This window comes from Giraffa tippelskirchi, chromosome 13 (genome assembly GCF_054371585.1).
Source record: "Giraffa tippelskirchi isolate mGirTip1 chromosome 13, T2T-mGirTip1v1.2.pri, whole genome shotgun sequence".
Lineage (NCBI taxonomy): Eukaryota > Metazoa > Chordata > Mammalia > Artiodactyla > Giraffidae > Giraffa > Giraffa tippelskirchi.
In genome coordinates this window covers 62,384,739-62,405,118 of record NC_137287.1, presented here as the reverse complement: position 1 = coordinate 62,405,118, position 20,380 = coordinate 62,384,739, and the positions used below count along the sequence as shown (strand labels likewise).

The 20,380-nt window shown below is 43.3% G+C and overlaps 1 protein-coding gene across 28 annotated transcripts in view; it reads right to left on the bottom strand.

Moving 5' to 3' along the window:
• PARD3 (par-3 family cell polarity regulator) overlaps positions 1–20,380 on the bottom strand; it is a 598,386-nt gene that overhangs the window by 530,333 nt on the left and 47,673 nt on the right. For 4 of the 28 annotated variants that reach the window (XM_081554394.1, XM_081554392.1, XM_081554393.1 and 1 more), the window contains exon 1: positions 12,110–12,215. The exons of the other annotated variants lie outside the window; for them this stretch is intronic. The gene's annotated coding sequence lies outside the window, so the exon portion shown is untranslated. Of the gene's footprint in view, positions 1–12,109; positions 12,216–20,380 lie in introns of those variants that run through there. 28 annotated transcript variants of the gene reach the window in all.

Sequence of the window (20,380 nt, the reverse complement as noted above, 5' to 3'; positions counted from 1 at the left end):
GTGATGCTAGGAAAGATTGAAGGTGGGAGGAGAAGGGAACAACAGAGGATGAGATGGTTGGATGACATCACCGACTCAATGGACATGAGTTTGAGTAATATATCTGTATATATCAAACTCTCTTATTTTTAACCACAAATTTTCATAGAATCAAGACACAGGAAACCTCCAGGTATGAGTCTAGAATTCTAAGAGCATGTCATAAGAACTCTTGACTTGCCTCTGAAGAAGCAGTAAGAAAAGCTATCATTCTCAGTTTCATTCTTTGTAATTAATAACACTTTGTTCTTTAACAAAATTAATGTAGCTCATTGAAGAATGTTGGAAAAGTATGAAGAGAATCAAATTCACCCCTAATTTGGACCACACAGGAACTCATCAGTCAGACCGTCAAGACCCCTGGAAGAAAGTGAGAATCCAGTTGTGGAACTAGTAATAACAATACAAGGGACTAAGCAGACACCATCTCTAGACTTAAATTTGAAAAGTCCAAGGAAAAACACATTACACATCTGAAAGGAATCACTGCTTTTGCAGCACTCGAGAAACTAAAGCATGACAATCTGAGAAAGATGAATCGGCATTATCCAAAGCAATTAATCTGACTAACTGGGTAGTTCCATTTTTAAAACAGTTTATCTAAAAACTGGAGGGGCAGGCCCATAGCCAAGAAGGAAACAAAAATGTGGTATGAACCACAAAGAACTCTGTCAGAAAGATAAACCCCAGAATTAGCTGAAGAGCAGGAACAATTTTTTTTAAGAAACTAAAGGAGGAAAGTAAGATTCTAAGCTATATTTGGAGCTTGAAAGAGGCAGGCTACAGTGTGGAGAGTGTAGGCTGCTACTAACCAATTGTATTTCTTGTTGGTCTTTTATAACAGAAGAATTTCAAGCTGAAGAAGGAACAAGAAAATCAGTAGCCTCTCTCTCACTCCAAAATAATAAAAATAATAAACTAAGAACATTTCCAAAGCATTTTCAGTAATTTTGTGCTATTTCCCCCACTTTAGAACCTTCATCTGCTTGGAGGCAGGTACAAATTCCTCTGCTGGGCAATAAGCCCCTTCCCTCCAAGGTCAGTCCCTCTTCCCCTGGAGGACTCACCCAAATCCACCCCCAACATCATCTTCTCTGGATGGGCTCTTACTTGCCATCAGACTGGGAAGAACAAAGGTGACCTTCCCTGGGTCCCACGACACGCGGGGCCATTTCCCACTCTTGCTGATGCTGTTTCCCCCAGACTGGAGGTCTGAGTGGACATCTTCATATCACTAACACCATGAACTCAGTAAGAGATGTTCATTTCTTAATCAATCACCTAATGACTGATTCCCTGAGGAATGGTCATGAGACCAGGAAAAAGATCAGAAAATGAAGATGAGCAGTGCTGCCTCCCCAAGGACATGGCGACCAGTTAGGCTCTGAGTTAGAGCTTTATTCTCCAACATCCTTCCAAGGGAGGGAGTGCCCTGCCCTTCAAAAAAAGAAAAAGCTGCAACTCAGTGGCTGAGTAACTTGTCTGAGCTAAGAAATGGTTCCAAACCCCATACATGTCTCTAAAGCTTCAACCGTCTCCCTTCGATTCCAGTGAACTCTGAACATCCGAAAGGGGCAGGGACGCTGTGACCTGCCCTGGGACCACTCAGACCAGGTTCATGAAACTAGCATCGTTTTTTCCTACTGTGGCTGTCAAATCTCAGCAAGCTATTTTTAAAATTTCCCAAATTACTATTATTACATGAAACAGTGAAACCGTGAACAAATAGTAAATGTCCTTGAGTGTCAAACCTGGTCAAAACCATACTCAGAAACAAGAGCTAGCAACTTCCAACACAGAGATCAAAGTATGTTTTCGCTATTGAACCCAGACCTGAAACAAAACTCACCAAGCTCACAGCCAGTATGTGTGGCTTTGGACAGTACATGTAAGCTTGTGGGGTCTCCTGGTGTCCCCCGTAAGTGGGCAGGGAGGGATGCAGGGAGGGAGGGAACACCAGGTGACCTCCAGGTCTGACTTGCAGTCTGTTTGATTCTACACCCCTTGGCCAAGAACAAATGTAAGACAGCAGCTGGTTCGGAGTCACTTGTGTGGCAAACAGCAATATCTCTGTGCTGCCTGATTCTCATGTTGGGTTCTTAGCGTCCAGATCTGGGTGTCACAGATGGAGGTGAAGAGACTTGTCTGTCTTGCTGAATGATAAGCAACATGAATTGCAAAGGATGAAAATGAAGCAGGTATCAATCAGGCCAACAGAACTTTTCCAGTAAGAGTTTTTAACTCTTTGAACTGGCTGCTGTGAGCAATGCTGAATGTATCACCACAGATGTGATTCCTGGGCAAACATTTGGTGAAGAAAGTATGTCTGCAGTGCTGAGAAGGCCTACATACTTAGAAGCCATCTCTTAGGATCCACGGTTACCCCACATTCTATTCTATCAGTTACACAGGTAATCGCATGTATGCTGAACTGATGTAAATGACAAATCATATTTTCAATGAAGAACTTGCTGTTTAAACGACCTAGTGTGTTTTTTTTCCCTCTTAGTGCATTCTGTTTAAAAATGCATCTCCTTTCCCTTAAAAATGCATCTCCATTCCCTTACAATGAGGCAGATAAACCAGGATTTTTGCTCATGAGGGATGGTTAATTGTCAATAATAGTTAATTGTCAAAACTGACAGACTCTGACTTAGAATAACCTAGCGTCCTACAGCATATACAATATATGTAATCAATCAAGATTAATATCGATAAAGTTACAGTCACCACCCATATAACAGAAAGGAACTATGTGTAAATCATTCACTTCTGAATTTGCTATAAGAACCCATGGAATTCACTTCTATGAAGTGACATGTAGACAGTGAAACCAATAGGAGATACTCGTTGTAACATTTCAATCACATCATGGAAAACTACAAATACTATCCAGATGAGATTCACACCTGAAAAAAACCCAACACAGCTCTCTCACTTGGCACTTTCAGGAAGATGTGCTTATTTCAGAGAAATTCCTATATGGGGCAAATTCCTCCATGGTTTTCCTGGGTCCCTGTCTTCTTTGACCCCTTGTAACTGAGGATCCAGATGCTTAGAAATGAATGAATGATGACACTGATGCCACCAAGTGACACATGTAATCAACACTTGCCATCATACTCTGTGTATTCTCTCCATCAACTTCTTTGAACAGGAGATGCCTTATACCTATTGGCTATCCCCATGGAAACACTGTGAAGTTTGTTTTGAATCTACATCTTTTATATGAATTGTTTTAAAGTTGCTGATACATATTTATTTTGCCCTTGACCTAACCTAACCTCAAAAACCAATCACCAAATAAGTCCCTGGGTTCCCATTTCTTCCCGAAAAGTTGGATACTATTCAACAATGGGAGTGTGGGTACAACTTGTTAGGCGCTTTGAGGACATGATGGATAATGTCTATAAGTCCAAGTACTGCTCTATGGGAGAACTCTTGGTCAACAGTCTTCTCAGTGCATTTTTTGAAATGATGGAGACTGTAAGATAACAATTTACATGATAAGGTACACAAGCATTTCCCTTGCACTACTAATAAAATTTTATGGTATTTTTTTTTTCTGGAGATAAACATCTAATTATTACAAGCCTGTAATCAGAAAAAGGTCATATGAGTACTTTATAAAGAATTGTTATCTTGGAGGTCATCAAGAATTATAATAGGAGGAAATCCTGCTCTGTTGTTAAAACTCTACTGGGATTCATTAATAAAACCATTGCTAAGTGGAAAAGGAGTCGCCTTTGGTCCCCTGCCTAGTTTATCCCAAGGAACAACAGAACACCCCTTTTCTCCTGCCGCGGGTTTTACAGAAGTGATATTTTTAAAAAATAAAAACGGAGAGAGCTGCAATTCAAAATTGCTGTTATTTTTCTGTTCTCCTTCTCTGGGTAAAACAGGACTTCTAAACTAACAACAATCATCTGTGCGGGTGAGAAATACAATACACTGTAACAAGGAAACACTGAAAATCAACCCCTAGGATGCCACACAGTAAAAGGAGCTGAAGTTCAATGTTTCGGCTAAATTGCAAGATATTATTTCACACAGCTGTGAGGGGAAACATAAAAGCGACTGGGGATTTCCTGTATTTGAAGGGAAGTACTTCCGTTTAATATGTACTTTTCTTGAACTTGAGGCGGGGCAGATGCCTCTCCCATCCCAGGCTTCCCAGTCCCAGCACAGCATCCAAGTGAAGCTCTGCCCCTTCGGGGATCTGGGGACCCCCTCCCCCCAGCTCCCTGAGTGTCTGCATCTGCACAGGCTCACAGGAGCATCAATCTAGGAATCCGGGTGACACCGAGAGGCTGCCCAGCTGCAGGCGCTGCGGGTCGGGGGCAGAACGCCCCCTGCAGAGGCAGCTGTGCTACTCCCTCCCCCTCTGACCTAGGGCTCACAAAGAGCTGCGGTGCTCCGCTAGGGAAACTGGTATTTCCTGTCTGCTCTCCAGACACTTCCCATTCTCTTTTATTTGTTTCTGGGAGTGGGGTGGGGGTGGGGGTGTTAAAGAGGCCCACCAGATTTTGGCTTTCTTTCTTAGCTAGTACTTGATGCAAAAGGAAAACTGATAGGTGAAGACCTCTAAAACCAAGATCCTACAACAGAATGTTTAAACAAAGTTAGATCTGAATCTCTCAATTCATCATGCCTTTTCCTATAAGACATTTAACTTGAGTTCTTTGAATAAACAAGGCTTTCTGGGAGTAAAAGTGGGGGGTGGAAGTAGGACAGAAATTAGCAATTTCTCAGCACAGCCCATACTCAGTGTATAAAAGACACAGAGCATCACCCCTGGCCTGGAGCTCACGGTTCTGTGGAGGAAAGAGGGCTCCTGAACCCAGGGGAGCACAAGAGCCACTCTGAATCCTAGGACCGACCTACCTGGTCCCAGCAAGACAGCAGTAGGGATGATTTTTAACTTATTAGAAAAAAAGAACTTTATGATTAATGGATTTCTCTCTTCACTGCACTTAAGCACTCTAAAAGGTGATACCTAAATCTGGCACCAATAAGAAATTGTGAAATGCCTGCCATACTTTTTAGATATTTTTAACTTGTAAAACGCAGAGTAAGGGAATGCACTTTGACTCCACTATTTATCACATAATTGTTCTTCAGATATCATCTTAACTTGCTTCTGGACCCAACTGCATCCTAGCAGAAGTCTCCTACAAATTGCAGAGGCCTGATTTAAGGTCAGGGTGTAACCCAAGCCCAGTCTGATCAAGCAGCTTGAGAAGACCTGCCCATCTAAAGATCCTGAGAGGCCCTAGGAGAGGAGAGGCAGCACCCAGCCTCCTCCACTGGGTGCTGGAGATAAGTTTTAGAAAGGCTGCAATGGAGTCTGGAATCCCCAGTACCCTCCGAGGTACTCAACCAACACTGGGGCACAGAGAAAGGTCTTCTTTGAGGAGCTCCATCTTCCATAATCTCCAGGGTTGAGATGAGCTCTACACCTATTCTTTATAACTAACTGCAATTCTCACAATGATATCCACACACCTAAGAGCTGGCCACTCCACTTCCAGATACTCAGATCTTCAGTACTAGCAATTATGCTCCCAACACATTAGTCCTGTCACTTTTACCCAATGACTTACATACAAAGGTTTCCTCCTACATGCCAACTATATTCCAAGAAGAACTTACGGTAAGCATTTTTTTAAACTTTTATTTTATATTGGAGTATAGATGATTAACAATGTTGTGTTAGTTTCAGGTGTACAGCAAAGTGATTCTGTTATACATATGTGTGCATGCTCAGTCACTTCAGTTGTGCTCTTTGCAACTCTATGGACTGTAGCCCACCATGCTCCTCTGTCCATTGGATTCTCCAGGCAAGAATACTAGAGAGGGTAGCTATGCCCTCCTCCAGGGCTTCTTCCCAACACAGGGATTGAACCTCTAACTCTTGCATTGCAGGCGGATTCTTTACCACTGAGCCACCAGGGAAGCCCTCAGTTATACATATATGTTTCAAATTCTTTTACCATTTAGGTTATTACAGAGCACTGAGCAGAGTTCCCTGTGCTATACAGTAGGTCCTTGTTGGTTGTCTATTTTAAATAGAGAGGCTTGTACATTTAAACTTTAGCTTAAAACATTTTTAAAATACCACTTTTATCAGTGTGCTAAAACTAAAACCTTGATTGGGTCAAGTTGAATTTATTTTCATCCAAGGGACAATAGTTAAAAAGCATTAATTTGGGACTGATGTAACTCCTATCTAGAAATTTTTGGTTTCTAAATATTTTCTCTTTCAGATATTTGATTTCAATTTTAATGTGGCATAATCAGGGTGTATACTATTTGAGACTATAATAAGTCCTCTAGCACATTTAAAATAAAAGCAAGAGAGTATACAGTTTTCATTTACCACAAATATATATAACCACATTATAAAAATTTTAGAATAAAAAAAGGGAAAACCACTCTATTTCATCACTTTAAAGCAAATACTGTTGTTGGTCTAGTATGCTTCCAAATCATCTAATGTCTTCCTTTAACTACGTGCAAGCAAACTCTGTATAAAACGTGCATCTTATAAGCGGTTTCTGAAACAGCTACAGTTTTTATAACCATCATTCTAATGGGTAAAGTAGGCAATAAATAAATAAAAATAAAAACGCTAGTTCCCTGCAAGATGGCAGGAGAAAACTCAAGTGTTTTAGGATGTTTTGCTTTGTCCTAAGAAGATCTGAATAACAAAAGAGCAGGTGTAAGTGGAGATGAGCATTCTCCTGGTATTTTAAAATATATTTGTTTAAAGATTTTCTTCCCTTTTCTTTTCCTATGTCTCTATCTAATCTTGTGGAACTGGAAATGTATCTTGAACTTTCCCACACATGAACATAACTGTTCAAGGGCACTGAAACCCTCTTAAAAAATGCATTTCAGTAGTAATAATTCCTAGTATTTATTCCTCTCAACCTTCACCTCAATGTCCTCTTTGAAAAGCTGGTGCCAGAAATCCAGTCACCAACTAAGCTTCCTCACTGCCCTAAAACTGTTGGAAATGGTTTAAGTGGATATTGGAATTTATTTAAATTCATTTATGGGAGTATTAAAGTGCTTCACACTAGAAAATAATGACTAGAGCTTCATAAAAATGCCATTAATCATTCAGTCCACACAGTGAAGCTACCTGGGACATTAGGTGACGTTTTTACTTAAATATACAAAGAAGAATGATTTCATACTTTTAAAAATGAATGCTTTCAGGGGATATATGAATACTTGTAACTGATTCATGGTTTTGTACAGCAGAAACTAACACAACATTGTAAAGCAATTATCCTCCAACAAAAAAAAAAAACATTTAAAAAATGTTTTTTCTAATCTCAAATGACCTCAATCTCCCAAACTAGCACAAGTATCACATAGTCATATTTTGAAACCCCAGACATCTAAATCTATGATTTTAACAGTTTTCTTATTTCCTTAACTTTGCACTTTGAAATTCATACTCCAGTAGCAGCTTGGGATGGGACTTCCCCACTGGCTCGGTGGTAAAGAATCCACCTGCAATGCAGGAGTTGGAGGAGACGCAGATTCAGTCTCTGGGTCAGGAAGATCCCCTGGAGTAGGAAATGGCAACCCACTCCAGTATTCTTGCCTGGAGAATCCCCATGGACAGGGGAACCCAGTGGGCTACAGTCCTTAGAGTTGCAAAGAGTCAGACATGACTGAAGTGACTTAGCACACATGCACGCATGCACGCAGCAGCTTGGGATAACCCAACTGACTCTTTCTGGCAACCATTTTTTAACTCTGGCCAAAGTTTTGACCCATAATCACTGACTGAAAGTGGCCAAGCAATGCTAGAGCATCGTATGCTGGAAGAGCCCAAGTCAACACACAACACCCCAATGGTCTGAGTGATGTGAGTCTCATGAGGGAAAGGCAAGTGGGCTCTAACAGTCTGAAAGGCACTAGAACCACCACCACCACCTGGGAGGACTGGCCAGCAGTTTTATGAATGGCAGTTGAAAGTAACTAGAGTCAGAGGCATCCTGTTACATCTGGGGATTAGAAAGGAACAGAGGTGCCTGCCAGTGTCTAATGGTGCAGGAGAGCCACACACAGATTCTTATCCCATTCAAGTAACAAGCCCAAAAGATCCACTTAAAATCTACCCATTTCTGACACTCACTGCCTCTTTAGAAACTTAAAAATGGACTTTAGGATTCTATGTCTATTTCTTCTCCAATATGCACATACAGATTTGCTTTCAGAAGTCCAAAGATGTCATGGCAGACTTCAGTGAAAATGTGACTGCTGTGCATCATTATATCAGGAGAATCAAACACTCGAAAGTGGGACACACAGCTTCAAGGCTTGAAAAGAGTTCTCCAAAGCAATTAGTCTAAAAACTAGCACCACATCCAGTTCAGAGTCAAATAACTGAAAAGCTACTGGGTGTTTGCCAACTTTTCTCAGCCCTAGGAAATTTAACAAAAATCCTCATTGATCTATTATGCACCTTAAGAATACAAAGATAAAACCCAGTTCATATGAACACTACTAAGGTGGCACAGACTGATCCAAACACAGTAGATAACAAGGACATACCCTTTACATATCATGGGGAGATGGGAAACACTTAAAAGAATGAAACAAGTATGATTCTAACAGCAGAATCTGAACAAAAGATGGAGTGTTGATCAGATAACACCTCAGTGAGGTGAGTGGCTTAGAGCTATCATGGAAATGCTAAGACCAGATGTGCTTTACAATTCACTAAGGTCTGGGAGCATGTAAGCTGGACAAACAATGGTGAAGATATGGAGTGTTTCTGTATCTCAGGCAAGATGGAAGGAATCCTAGAAAACCATAATGGCAAAGGAAATGTTTTAAGTCTTAAAGTGGAAAACAGACACTGTACAGTCATAACCCAGTCAGACTAGCAGGAAAGTTGTAGAAAATGTCATTCCACACCCAAAGCTCAGGGCAGAGGGGCACCATAGTGCACTGATGAAGCACTGCAGGGTCCGTAAAATGCAGGGGGTCCATGTGGACGGGGGGGAGATGCTCTAGACTCACCTTTGCATTTCATGCACAGAGCATCCTCAGGAAAAAAAGTTATTTTGTTCTATTTTTTAATATTAAACTTTGGTTGTCAAACTGTTTTACACAGAATCCCAGTTCAGAAAAGCACTTGTGCCTCTTCCTGAAAGACAAGTTGATACAGTTACCATTCATCTCCCAAGTCACTGCCTTGCTCCAGTAACAGGGAAGAATCTAAATGCTGTACATAAGATCAGTCATCTTCTCCACAACAACCAAGCACCAGATGCCTGCACTGGACAAGCTCAGGGTCACACCCTTTACATAAGTGTCTCTCTTTAATCTTCAAAGAGAAGGTGCAGATGTATCACAGCCCAGCTAACAGATGATCAAAATGAGGCTGCAGACTTCATTCCTGGGCCCAGGGGCTCACAGCTGTGAGTGTGGTGAACCACCTACTAAGCCACGAGGTCTCCCCAGAGGAGGCAGGAAGAATCTCCCAGGCCAGCCAAGCATGCATTGGTGCAACTTCTGGAAAGCAAACTGGCAAAATGCATAAACTGAGAGCCTTAAAAAAGTTCATGACTCCCTCACCCCCAAAAAACTATACACTTAATTTAAATAAATAATCCAAACCACTGACCAAATTTTATGCACTAGGATTGTTACAATATTTTTAAATGGTGAAAAATGGGGCAACAAATTTCCAATAGGCAAATATGTAGATATTGACACAGTGAAATACTATATAGCCTTTAAATTTTGTTATGACAATTTTTAAAAGACATGAGAAGGACTGGAGGGGACCATGTTCAATCCCTAGTCAGGGAACTAAGATTCTGCATGCCACACAACAAGGCCAAAAACAAAAAACAAAAGAAAAAGACATGGGAAAACATGAACATATCAAGTAACAAAGTCGGAACAATCATACACCATGATTCCAACTTATTTTTAAAAAGCATCTGTATTTATATACACACAAACATACAGAAATTAAGACTGAAAATACTCAAATTTTAGATTATTCTGGGTGGTGGGACTGTAGGTGAGGTAATATGCTCTACAAAAACATCTGTACACTGCAAACTCCCTATAATAAGTATTTATGTTCTTGTAAATAATTAATGCAAACAAACATTTTTCAAGAAAGCATTCATCACACCTCTCAAATCAGCATCTCTGAGGAAGAATTCAGCATTCACAGATGCTTCAGAGAGATTTCATCTGCACAGGCAGACTGTCTCAAACTCTCTGCAGCTTTGGATTGGGATAAAACTTCTCATATTCCTGGTTAATTATTGATGAATGTGGAAATTGCCTCATTTATTAAAGACTTATGTGCTTCCAAAGGCAAAGCAACACACTCTGAGGCTTGTAATCTGGTGTGAGCAAGCAGTTTCTAGTCTGTAATAGGATTACTTATGGCGTTGTCATTCAAAGGACAAAATCCAATAAAATAAATTGTAGAGTGTGTTTGTTTAAGTAAAACACTTGTGCATTGTCTTCCACTTCCTCTGCCAGCTCTGATTTACCAATCAGTCAGATTCCCAAAGAGGCAGGCACAACAATGATGCTGATGCATAAACAAGGGGGGGAAAGATGCTGAAATGACTTCACGGGTGCACCGAGCACCCACGCAGATGATCAGAGAGGCAGAGGGGGCCTCAGAGGCTCCGCCCTGTGTGGAACTGGCATTCATGCAACACAGCGCTTGTAAGTAAATGAGAAGTTTGTAAATGAAGCAGGGAAAATCCAGTTACAGCTGAGCTAATACAAACTGGGGGCGGGGGTAATGAAGCTTTTTGTGAATTGTTTTCTAAATATTTCAGCAATGTATCCCAGTATAAATGGATTTTTAAAAGATTTAATAAGCCATACAAAAACTGACTCATTTCTTTAATCCATGGAATTACATGAGAGGCATTTATTCCCTGGAAGACAAAAAAAGCCAGTCTATGACTGTGAAATAAATCCCAAGTCTTTGACCAAAGAACTCACACAGTGCAGTAACCACTTTCCACCCCAGCCTCTCACACAGACACATATACATGATGCACCCACACTTTGGTTGATAGTTTAAGAGCATCACAAAATAGACAATCACCCCATTGGGAGAAAAAGAAACCAAACTGAAGGCCTAGAAAGATTGAAGGCGGGAGGAGAAGGGGACGACAGAGGATGAGATGGTTGGATGGCATCACCGACTCAATGGACATAAGTTTGAGCAAGCTCCGGGGGTTGGTGATGGACAGGGAAGCCTGGCGTGGTGCAGTCCATGAGGTCGCAAAGAGTCAGACACGACTGAGCAACTGAACTGAACTGAACTCTCCTATACAACATTCCATCATCTAACTGCTCCAACCCATTTCACTGCCCGTAACCCATTGTTACCAAAACACCAGTCCATGGGCCCAACGCACAGCGAGGCCAAACAACACCAAACTGTCAGAGTTTGGAGCAGAGAAAGGTTTACTTTAGGGTCACGCAAGGAGATGAGTGGCTTATGCCCTCAAAAACCCCAAATTCCCCAAGAACTCTCAGCAAAGCCCTTTCCTAGAGAAGGAGAGGGAGGGGCGAGTGAGTTGTTCCAAATGTCTTGGTGGCAGAGCCTGTGTTCCTGAGGTCAGGTCACACACAGTAAGGGAACGATGCTCCTGTAAACCTCCACCAACTGAATGTTATTCTCTGTTCTGACAAGAAAGGACACGGTCCCCAGGCACAACCATCGCCTCCGAGGTCCAGTCCTGGCTGAGATGAGCAGATCTCAGCTGACAGCTCCCTCAGAGCCAGGTCCTCAGACCCTGTCCAGCCGTCATCACTGAGGGAGCCAGGGCACAGGATCCAACCAGTCCTCAGGCTCTTCAGGCCACCCATACATTGGTGGGAGGAAGAGCAGGTCCCACAGATGGTGACCCATACCATGAGGTTGCAGAGGTGGGGGTGGGGGAGAGGGTCATCACCACCTCAAGGCCTAGGCACAGCTAGTGGGTGGCTTTAGTGAGGGCTCTGGAGCCTGCAGGACATGGCCCCCAGCCTTTTCCCTGGGCCCCCAGCTCACCTGCTGGTTTGAGGCCAGATGAGCTGGAGGGGCCCGGGGAGAAGGCCAGAATCTGCCTCTTACTTCTCTCGCTGCCTGATGACCACTACTCTACAGGAAGTTGACTGAATGCCTCACTAACGATCCCTCACTGACAGTTGGTTGCTTGTGGGTAGGGTCTAGCACCAACCAATGGCTGAGAGGGACCTCTACCGGTCACTCATTGACAGTTGGTTGCTTGGGGGAGGGGCCCAGAGCTGTGCCAATCAATGGCTGAGCCGGACCACTGACAGTCATGCAGTAATAGGGTGCAGGTTAATGGCAGCACAGCAATGGCCAGTGCTAAGGTCTGTGCCCAGCCATGCTCTATTACACCATCATCTAACCGCCCCTGATGCATAGTCTAACTGCCCTGCTCCATCACCTACCTGTCCCTGACCTATTGTCTAACTGCTCCGATCCATCGGGATGCAGCCACAGCATTGTGGAAGGTGCCTTTGCACCACTCACTCTGCATGGACCTCCTGCTCTGCCCAACCCTGGGGCTAAGGAGATGGGTGATAATAGAACAGAGTCCAAAGGGTCTTGCCAATTCTCTGAGGTAAGAACAGATGAACATTTCAAATAACGGGTTCAGGCTACCAGTTCACTCTCCTCCCTCAATTCAAAAATGGTCATTAATCAAGCAGCACCTGTTCTCCCTCTCTTGGAGCTTCACAGACTCCACTCCTCAGCATAGCAAATGCAAAAAAAAAAACTTAATATTCATTCAGGTCTAACGCTGAGCTGTGCTTAATCGCTCAGTCAAGTTCGACTCTTTGCGATCCCATGGACTGTAGCCCGTCAGGCTCCTCTGTCCATGAGATTCTCCAGGCAAGAATACTGGAGTGGGTAACCTATCCCTTCTCCAGGGGATCTTCCCTGGAATCAAACCGGGGTCTCCTGCATTGCAGGCAGATTCTTTACCAGCTGAGCTACCAAGAAAGCCCCGATAAAAGACACAAACACATAAAAAAGTGGCTCCTCACCGCCAGAGGAGTATTTCTTAACCAATTCCAGCATTAGTCATAACTGTGGTGCAGTTTCCAAGGACACTGTTTTTCCACTAAGGACATACCTCCCCCTCATTTAGCCACTTTATGGAAAAGTCATCCACCCCCTGGAACGTGCTTACCCACCCACAATCTTTACAGTGACATCTGAGCACAGTAAATCCAACATGTCAAGCCACAGTTGTCAGCATGGGAAGGTGGACAGCACTAAGGATTCCCAGTGGAGACTGCTAGAACCAGCACCATACTGCAGAAGGAACATTCAAAAGGTCCTTCTTGATGGTGTCAGCACACTGTCTCTTAAAAATTCATTCATGTATGCTCAGACACTCAGTCGTGTCTCTTTGCAACCCATGGACTGTAGCCCACTAGGTTCTGTTCCCAGGTAAGAATACTGGAGTGGGTTGCCATTTCGTTTTCCAGGGGATCATCCCGACCCAGAGATTGAACCCCCGTCTCCTGTGTCTCCTGCACTGGCAGGCAGATTCTTATCACTGACCCACCTGGGAAGCCCCTTAAAAGTTCAGCCTCTTCTAATTATTTACAAGTAATAAAACACATAAAAACACAGTCCTTTCAAAAAGAAAATGTTTGTGTTAGTGACACTTTATATCCCTGTAACTGGATGTGTCTGTTTTTGGATCTCTCTGTTTGTGGGTGGAGAGGAGCAGAGGGTACCTTTTGGGCCACACCTGGGTCTGTGGCATAGATGACCCTGAGTGGTCCAAGCAATGGCACATGGTGCCAGACAAGGAGAAACAGAGACTGGGGCAGAGCCTTGAATCCTCCCTGGGAGGGTGGGAGGAAGACTGTCCTGGGGGCAACAGGGAAGCCCTGAATCTATCTGAACATAAAGGCGCAGCTCTGTCAACAACACAGAGGAAAGAATGGGAGAACCCAAATGAGAAGAGAAATGGGGACAAGAGGATTCCAGGCTAGGGAACCAGGAAACAGCACAACTTTGGGGAAATATAAGAGTCCATTCTATTAAGATGGGCAGGTGAAGAGAGGTGGTGGGAGTCAACAGCAGGGGCTGTTTTCAGGCTGATACAGGTTGTTTTTGCCTGGAAGGCCCTGACAAGCCTCATGGACTTCTCTGAGCTGGAGACTGTTGTGATGAAAGCTGTCCTCGGGGACTTTCCCTGCTGGGAACATGCAGGGTGGGTCACTGCACACATGGGGGGTGAGGGGGTCATGCAGATGCCCTTAACAAGTAGTGACTGGAGAACTTTATTCCCAAAGCCTGATACCTATCAATTACATGTAAAGCATTTCATTTTAAGTAAAACTGAATGAATGTAACCACCACCACATTTAGAGCATTACAGTGGAGCAGTCTATTACCCAAAAGTAAGGCACTAAGTAGCATGGTGAGCTTAACATATGGTTAAACTACTCCCTGAAAACTCCACTGAATCACCCATAAGCACCAGGGGATGCTCCCACAATGAGAGGACTCGGGAATGGACACCACACAGGGGACAAGGTTCTCCCACTTCCGAAGCCACCCTCTATCCACAGCACACACTCATGGGAGAGCAGCTGCCTTCACCAGGCCTACCGTCGGCCTATCTCTGCTGAGCCCACAGAACTTAATTCATTATAGTGAAACACCCCAGTGATGCTATATCCACAAGCTTCTACCCCTGCCCCCCCCAAAAAAAATCCACATTAGAAAAATAACTAACTCTTCTTTAAACTTGACACTGGTTTTAGCAGGAGACATATAATTCAAAATACTATCAAATGTTCAAAAGTCCATCTCCACCATCTTCCAGAAACCCCTCTAAAAAAGGTAAACTCATACTCCAGTTGTAATTAGTACATGGAACATTGGAAGAGCTGCCTTCTGAACACTGTTGCTTAGCAGATTGATAGAATTACTTCATTTCCTCGAAGATATATGACTTGAAGATATATGACTAATTTACCTCACGAGACACTCCAATAAAGGAATCTTGAGTGGCGGAGCCACTTTGAACCTCTCAGAGGAGATGCCATGTAAACCCAAGGTGTTATTATTTTTATCTCTTTCTGCTGTACAGCCTGGGAAAGCTGACAGATCTCTGGACTCGTGAATTAGGAACTCCAATGACTTCTTAGATTCGTCAGCATTGACAGTTCAGGATATACACTTTATTACTGTGCCCAACCAAGAAAAGGAGAACTTTACAACATGACACAGAATTAAAAGACTGAATGTTTGATATTATCTGCAATACACACATACACACACACACCCCTCTACAGTGACAGCAAAATAAAGATGGTTACAAGTTCCTGGACTCTCCTGGCTTTGAGAAGTGCAGCCAGCATCCCCTGCGCTGGAATCTCTGCTCTTTAGTGACTGGTTTGGCACAGAGAATATAAGGTTAGTGATTCTGTGCTGGCTTCCATGTTAGGGTCTTTATAGAGTGACAGCTTCTTCTTCTCACTCATAAGACACCCTCTCCAGGAGCCCTGAGCCCTCCATGCTGGAGATGCAAAAACTGGGTGCCCTGGTCAACAGTCCCAGTGAACCCCAAGCTTCTACCAACCCCACCAGCACCAAACATGTGAATGAATGCAGCCATCTAGGACCTTCCAGACCAGGTCACCTGCCAGCTGAATATCCCCAAGTAACTCCAAATAAAGCAGAAGAATCACCCAGCTGAGCCCTGACCAAATCCTGACCCACTACATCATGAGATATAATTAGTTATTGATTTAAGCCATGAAATTCTGGGTAGTTTGTTAATCAGCAATACCTAAACATACATAAATTTTCAAACAACATTTTTACTAATCAACTCATGGTTAAGTGCTATTTGAAACTGCCAAATAAGAAAAAATTCTCACAAGGGCAGTGCTCCCAAACATGTTACACCTTTAACTAAAGTAATTTCTAACAGGTCTATAAGTAAGTTCTTATAGCTGCAGTACCTTTGAAGACACTTTTAAATATTGCACTTTGCATCTCTGAAATCTCCCTTGAGGAAAGTATGTCCTGTCTTTATCATCTCTGGCTGGTGAGCCCTGTACAGGGTCTTCCTGGCACTGTGACTAGGGTTGGGGTCGGGGTGGGGAGGTGGGGGGCAGGAAGCCCCATCCCACATGCAAACTTTTCAAATGAAGGTCAGTTGGCAAATGCATGTGAAGAATGACAGCTGGTCATCTGTCCTCTTTTTCCTACTTCAAGTAACAAAGGAAACGTATAAAAATGTAGGGATAGTATAAGGACCTACAATGCCAGGAAAAGCAAAGACTACAATGCCATTAGTTGTTGTCTTTGTTGTTGTGCAGTCACCAAGTCAAGTCTGACTCTTTGCAACCCCGTGGAGTATGTCATGCTCCTCTGTCCTTTACTATCTCCTGGAGTTTGCTCAGATTCATGTCCACTGAGTCAGTGATATCTAACCATCTCATTCTCTGTCACTCTTCTCCTTTTGCCTTCAATCTTTCCCAACATCAGGGTCTTTTCTAATGAGTCGGCTCTTTGCATCGGGTGGCCAAAGTATTGGAGCTTCAGCTTCAGCATCCGTCCTTCCAATGAATATTCAGGGTTGATTTTCTATAGAATCAACTGGTTTGATCTCCTTGCATTCCAAGGGACTCTCAAGAGTCTTCTCCAACACCACAATTTGAAAGCATCAATTCTTCATTGCTCAGCCTTCTTAATGGTCCAACTCTCACATTCATACATGACTACTGGAAAAACCATAGCTTTGATATATGCACCTTTGTTGGCAAAGTGATGTCTTTGCTTTTTAAATACACTGTCTAGGTTTGTCATAGCTTTCCTTCCAAGGAGCAAACGTCTTTTAATTTCATGCCCAAGTTAATAAAATGGACCCAGCGGGGCAGGCACATTCTCTGACCCACGTTCAGGTCCCTGAGGCCTCAGGCCAGAGGCACCTGTTGCCCTTGCTCCCTGGTGTGGGGGTGGGGACTGTCTGACTGGAATATTCCAACAAGCTGAGCGTGGATGTGTGTGATAGGAATGCCCTTTGGCCTGGTGAGGGTGTGCCTTCTCCTACACAGGCAGGCACAGCCACAAACAAGCCTGAAGAGAAGCTCTAGCAAAAGGAGTGCTCGGTCCACTGCTCACAAGCCTGCTTTACCCACAACCAAAAGTCTTAGCTGTCCTGTCCCTACACATCACAAACACCAAGGGGACATCACATGACTTGTACCAAATCTCACATGTTTGACTCAATACGACCTTTCCTTTCCCCCCTTATTTCTGTCTCTTGGGCTGTCAGTTTTACTGCTCCTCCTGAACCTTTTAAGTCATCTCTGTCATTAAACTCAGACTAAATGTCCTTAAGAGTTAACGGCTGAAACCTCAGGAATACCTAGTACTGGGGCTGTCAACTGCATCCACAAATAAAACTCAAAATTAATTAACAGGCAGGAGAAGAGAGTGATTTCATTTTGAAAAAGAATAGATTCTTGTATATTTATACCTTGAATCACTTTTGCTGTACACTAGAAACTAACACAAAACCGTCAATCAACTATGAGTTCAGTTCAGTCGCTCAGTTGTGTAGTTGTGTCCGACTCTTTGAAACCCCATGGACTGCAGCACATCAGGGTTCCCTGTCCATCACCAACTCCGGGAGCTTGCTCAAACTCATGCCCATCGATCAGTGATGCCATCCAACCATCTCATCCTCTGTCGTCCCCTTCTCCTCCCTCCTTCAATCCTTCCCAGCATCAGGGTCTTTTCAAATGAGTTGGTTCTTCACATCAGGTCAATCAACTATACTCCAATATAAAATAAAAAAAATTTAAGTGGGGGAGTGACTTCAAAAGTCAGAAATGAAAATGTATAGATGGAGCCATTGTCACTTAAGTGACCAGCCTGTGAGCACCCTGGCTGATCCCCTCAACTTATGTTCTGGAAATTTCCATGCATAGCTACAAGGCAGCAGGTCCCAGGTCACATAACACAACAACCCCTAAGGGCCTGGAGGCTGCTCTAAACCAGTGGTTCTCCACCCTAGAAGCACAGAGAAACCCCCGAGGAGCTTCATAGCAATACCAGTATCCACTCCAACCTGGAGATCTGATTCCCTTGGTTCGTGGGAAGCCTGAGCATCCAGTTCTTAAAACCCTTTCAGATGTTCCTACCGGCAGCCAGAGTTGAGAGCAATTGCTCTGAATCATCTGTTGTTGTTTTAGTCAATAAGTTGTGTCCAACTCTTTGCAATCCTGTGGATTATAGACTGCCAGGCTCCTCTTTCCATGGGATTCTCCAGGCAAGAACAGCAGAGTGGGTTGCCATTTACTCCTCCAGGGGATCTTCCTGGCCCATGGATCAAACTCAAGTCTCCTTCATTGGTAGGCAGGTTCTTTATCACTGAGCCACCAGCGAAGCCCCTGGAATCATCTAAGTGAGTGAAAGTCTCTCTGTTGTGTCCAACTCTTTGTGACCCCATGAACTGTAGCCTGCTGTAGGCTCCCTGCCCATGGAATTCTCCAGGCCACAATACTGGAGTGGGTAGCCATTTGGATTCTTTACCAGCTGAGCTACCAAGGAAGCTCAGAATCATCTGAGAATCTGACTAAAATGCAGATTTTGAGAGCATCTGTCTAAGATGGGGTCCATGATTCTCCATTCCTAGCAATCTTCCAAGCAAAGCCAGTGCTGCTGATCCATAGACCACACATGAGCAGCAAGGGGCTTTGACGTCTAGCCTCCTTGACCCAGCAGGCTCCATCATCCCAAAGGTGCACTTCTTCCCATCACTCATGAGCCACTAGATGAAACCTAGATCAGAAAAGAACTTGTCTTCTCCAATGGGCGCTGTTCATTCTTTCCTATAGAACAGTACAGGCTCTCCAGCCAGAGGGGTCACATCAGATGTACAACTGTTTGCCACCTTCTTAATCTTCTTTAGCCCAAGTATCCTTACCCATAAACTCAAGAGTTGCCTCACTACCACTCCATGGGTTTAATGAGCATAAGCCCAGACTTAGGGCCTGATGTTACAAAATGCCCCCAGAGTGCTAACCAACCCTGGTGATAATAAGCATTATCACTGCTACTCTTACCTGATATCACTGTGTCCTGGTTCCCCTCCTACCTGTTAGAAACTCCTCAACAAATTGGGACTGAGATGTGTTGGGTATCACTGTTAAAGGTACTTTCTCAACAGCTCCCCAATGTGACAGGCAGATAAATAATGCCCTTGATACAGCACCTCTTGTGCAAGAGCTTTCGATCATCCATCCTGACCTAAAAAGGTTATTGACACCAAAAGACTGACCTGAAAATACCACTCCCCTGAATCTATAAAGGAGGCGGCTTCCCTCCTCATAGGTGGAAAAACAGGCCAGGACCAAAAACTTTTCTGCTTTAGACTAAAATTCCACCCCAATCACCCATCAGAACAGATCTGCCTAAAATGCTCCCAAGTCAGAGTACAATTTACATGTTCTCAGAGAACATAAACAAATACTCAAGGTGAGATGGATGTGTTAATTAACTCAATGAGAGGAAGTCTGCACAATATACAGGTGTATCAAATAACGCTGTTACAATTTTATTTGTTAATTACACCTCAATAAAGCTGGGGAGAAAAAAACTCCCCCAGAGTTATTTCTCTACAGTTTTGTTACAAAATGCTGGGGTATTCTGGAAAGGTTATGAAAGCACTATTTATCGCTTTCATTACAAAGCACAAAAACACAGGAAATTGTGAATGGAAAAGATATGTATAAATTCCAAGCAACCATGTTGCTGTTATCTCTTTTTAGGCCTTGTGTGAATAAAAAGCTTTAGATTTCAAATGCACTCACCTGACACAATGTTTATAAACAAATACTGGAAGGAATCAAAGTCACAATATGAATGCTGCACAACTAGATAAGCTTTATTGTTTTAACCACTACCTAGCAACTTCCCTAAACACATATGCAGAGAGGGAGGAAGCTTGAATTAATAAGGTGTGTAAAGTCCTCAAAGAGAGGAAGACAACTCTCAATACTGTGAAAGGGAAAAGGTAAGTAAGAAGAGGTGGTCCTCTTGGGCATGAACTCAGTTGAGTTTTGATGAGTTGGCAAGTCTGGCATTTTAGCACAGCCCCACCCAGAACCCTGAGGAAGCCTCCCAGGCACCACTCCTGGTTCAGAATGATAAATAGGTCAACTCTTGGGCGAAGTCTTCAGATGATTGGCATTTGGTGCCTTTAGCTGAACTAAAGTAGTAAAAGCTGTATCAATCTGTCACCCTTACAACTACCTACTCAAGCAAAAG